Source organism: Sinocyclocheilus grahami, unplaced genomic scaffold (assembly GCF_001515645.1).
Source record: "Sinocyclocheilus grahami isolate Dianchi unplaced genomic scaffold, SAMN03320097.WGS_v1.1 scaffold234.1, whole genome shotgun sequence".
NCBI classification, from domain to species: Eukaryota; Metazoa; Chordata; class Actinopteri; order Cypriniformes; family Cyprinidae; genus Sinocyclocheilus; species Sinocyclocheilus grahami.
The window spans coordinates 1,925,093-1,929,389 of record NW_015505413.1 but is presented as its reverse complement, the minus strand read 5'-3'; the positions used below and the strand labels follow the sequence as shown (position 1 = coordinate 1,929,389).

General features: G+C 35.5%; 1 pseudogene; it reads right to left on the bottom strand.

Annotated features, from left to right (window-relative positions):
- Positions 1–3,169: 3,169 nt before the first annotated feature.
- Positions 3,170–4,297, bottom strand: part of LOC107597681 (E3 ubiquitin/ISG15 ligase TRIM25-like) — a 4,375-nt pseudogene continuing 3,247 nt past the window's right edge.

Genomic DNA, 4,297 nt, shown 5'->3' with positions numbered 1-4,297 from the left:
GGAAAATCCATTAACTCAACTGAGTGTCTCAGAAAAGAGAGACAAACAAAATGTGAAAAGCAGTGATACCCCTGGGGCCTGTTTCATAAAACAAGTTTGCCAAATAAGCCAGGTTTATTTCAGTTAGTCTGACATATTGTCAATTGATTTGGTTCAAAATAAGTCAGACTAACTCAAATAAGCCTGGCTTATTTGGTAAACTTGTTTTATGAAACAGGCCGTTCTTCGTGCATCGCTAACTCAGTAGTCATAGTTAGCTGGATTTGATTGTTGACGATTTGGCATGATCTTGGATTGTTTGGTTCTTCGAAGCTCATCCCGGAGTTGCTGTCATAGCAACAGGTCGGTAAGCTTAAACCTGCTCGGGAGCAGGATTATTGCATTTTTTAAAGCAGAATTGATACTTGAAATCTGTCCCAGCCACCGCTACTTTATTACAATAGTATCCTACTGATCCAGGGACATAATTTAAAATAATAATTGTTTAAAAATGTATTTAAAGATAATATAATAATGTTGTGTAGTCTTTTATACTATAGACACAGCCAGTTTTACTCACTGAAAGATTTATTCATCATAAAATAATTACTTCATAATTGTATTAGAGTCTTACACATGCTATACAGATAATGTAGAGTCGTGCATTTATTTGAGTGATGACAGATATTATGGGAGTGGCTTGATGGAGCGCAGGAGATACAGATAACATGATCTTGACCCTTAAGAAACTTTAATTAATGCTGTCACGTAACAAATCTGTTCAAATATAAAATTAAATAAATTGCTAATTACTACATTGAAATAAAAATGTAAAGCCTATGCAAATATTAGAAATCGTGAATATAAATAATTGGGAATCATGTAAAAAATTTAAATAAAATAAAAACCGTGCACATTTCATTGATCTATTATAACATTTATGTAGTTTTGTTCGCTTGGCTGTTTCCTTATAAAAGTCCAAAAATTTGTCAAGTTTTTCGTCAGATGTCTTTTTTTAATTATATGATGTCATTACGTTGCTGTCTTGCGATGACACCAATGTGAGAATCCGCCATTTTCTCAGCGTCTTCAGATGGAAGGCGGAAAAAGTCAGAAAAGAGCTTGCATTGAAAAATACGTGGACATAGTTTTCGCCACAGAAATTGTCTTAACGGCCTCTTTTACTGAATGGAAGAGATATTTTTGATACAGTGAATTTCTTGGGTCGTATTTACAGAAGATTTTACAATATTTACATTTTTGAGATGCTAATAGTGGGTTATCAACATATTTACATCTTATTTCTTTTTTGTGATTAACTTGGCTGAATGTACAGTATTTTCCCAAAGGAAACGGCATTATGTAATAAAGACTAATTATTTTTATGCTGTTGAAGTGATACTTGTTAAAAGTAATGTTTTGCATGTAAAATTTCAGACTTGTTGAGCTTTGTGTCTTCATTTTGCCCGCGCCGGTAGTTAATGACACAGAAGCCTGCTTGTGTGAGGAGGCGTGATTTTCTCAGCTTCTTCAAAAGAGAGGGAAAGATGGTTTAAGGCAATTCCATAATTGTTTTGACTACGAGTAAAACTTTTTTTTTTTTTGTAGATGTTCAACGCTAGAGACAGGAAAGCATAATTCTAAGCACTTGAGTTGATGTGAGTTTATTAAAAAAAAAAATAGTTGTTTCCGTTGTCTCCTGCCTGTTTTCATCACATTTTGATGCAACAACAGTATGATGACCTTCACATTTTATTTAAACCATTGATGTCCGTGTTTTTATTGCAGAACTCAAACCAACTTTGGAGAGAAGGAGTAGTTAAAGGAGTAGTTCACACAAAAATCATTTACTTGCCCTCATGTCATTCCAAGCCCTTAAGACTTTTGTCCATCTTCGGAATGCAAATGAAGATAATTTTAATTTTCTCTCATAATTTTTGTTAATCCATTGAAAGTCCTACCTCTGTTCCTTGACAGTTTTCCAGCATCCCTCCACCACCCCATCTCTGCACTTACAAATATTCATATCCTAACCTGTAAGAGTGGTACTCTGGGTTCAGGCCAAAATTCAGAGCTCGAAGCCCTCCCCTCGGACAGCACGCCAAATACGCATAACCTTAACTCTGTTCATTATATGTAAGTGTGAGCACATGAATAAACTATAAAAAAGCAACCCAACATGCTGGTTCAAACATTTAACCCAGCCCTGGGTTGCCAAAATGACCCAAATGGGGTTGTTTTAAACCCTTTTTTTTTTTTTTTACAGTGCAGAGGACGGATCGGACTGCGGAGAGAATTATTGGTGCTGCCCTGCCCACCCTTCAAGAACTGTATATATATCTGACAGCAGAGTGAGGAAAAGGGCTTAGAAAATCCCTCTGGATTCCTCATCAAAGCCTTCTCCTTTTTAATGTAAACAATCCTGGCAATGAAGCTCTTTCTGATTCTGAATCTGATTCTGAAGTTGAAGATGACAAATAATCTGGAACAGTAGAAATATTAGATGAGTAATAGAAGTAAAAAAAACAGAGTGAAGAATAAATGGACTAAAATGTGGAATTATGCTATATATATTTAAGTATCTGCATGGTAAAATAATAATATTAAAAATACTCACTGTCTTGAAGCCTAGTGGGTTTGAACATTTGGACATCAGCAACTATTAAAAAAGAAATTACACTGAATTATTTTATGGCTGAAATACATAAATAATAAATAAAAAAAGTCCACTTAAGTGCTTTGAAACACGCCGCGTTAGTCTATAGGTGCATTCCATTTGACTGTAAATGGACTACGAAGTGGACTTCACAGGGTATTCCGCCATCATAAGGGAGATTCCAATCCGAAGGGAGCGAACATGTTCAGTTCGAAGGGCGCTGTGAACAGCAAATAGCGAATAAGGGAACATCGGTACATCACTTCACAGGAAGTGGAGAGGGAAAATCACCCAGCTGTCATTGCACACCGCTTCAGAACTAAAGATGGGGGTCAAACATTAAACCCAGCCCTGGGTTTCAAAAATGCCCAAAAGGGGTTTTTTTAAACCCTTTTTTTTTTTTTTTACAGTGCAGAGGACGGATCGGACTGCTGAGAGAATTATTGGTGCTGCCCTGCCCACCCTTCAAGAACTGTATATATATCTGACAGCAGAGTGAGGAAAAGGGCTTAGAAAATCCCTCTGGATTCCTCATCAAAGCCTTCTCCTTTTTAATGTAAACAATCCTGGCAATGAAGCTCTTTCTGATTCTGAATCTGATTCTGAAGTTGAAGATGACAAATAATCTGGAACAGTAGAAATATTAGATGAGTAATAGAAGTAAAAAAAACAGAGTGAAGAATAAATGGACTAAAATGTGGAATTATGCTATATATATTTAAGTATCTGCATGGTAAAATAATAATATTAAAAATACTCACTGTCTTGAAGCCTAGTGGGTTTGAACATTTGGACATCAGCAACTATTAAAAAAGAAATTACACTGAATTATTTTATGGCTGAAATACATAAATAATAAATAAAAAAAGTCCACTTAAGTGCTTTGAAACACGCCGCGTTAGTCTATAGGTGCATTCCATTTGACTGTAAATGGACTACGAAGTGGACTTCACAGGGTATTCCGCCATCATAAGGGAGATTCCAATCCGAAGGGAGCGAACATGTTCAGTTCGAAGGGCGCTGTGAACAGCAAATAGCGAATAAGGGAACATCGGTACATCACTTCACAGGAAGTGGAGAGGGAAAATCACCCAGCTGTCATTGCACACCGCTTCAGAACTAAAGATGGCGCAGAACCGTTAAAATAGTTTTTTTAAAGGCTCTGCAATGAAGGGGTTGCAGTAAATGTTGTTATTTTACAAATTAGTGTTTATGAATGGTTATGGCATTGAATGTTACATTTGCATATTGTATGAATAGGTGAAACTAAGTAAAACCGGCAAGAAATAGCTGGGGCTCTGTCATTTTTTATTTTACTTTATTTACCTCAGGAGAGTTAACTATGGGGCTGCGTGTGAGAAAGAAAGCACATTAGATGAGACCACTACAATCTGTTAACAGTCTAAATATATACATTTTGACTATATTTATTAGCAGTGGTGGACGAAGTACACAAATCAAGTACTTGAGTAAAAGTACAGATCCATATAATAAAATATTACTCCAGTAAAAGTACTCAGTTTTAAATTTTACTCGAGTGAAAGTACAAAAGTACTTGATTTTTTATGTACTTAAGTAAAAAGTACCGATAGATGAATGTTTATTTTGCAGTTTTATATAGGCTACTTTTATCATTTAATTTTATATTAGCATATATTTTTT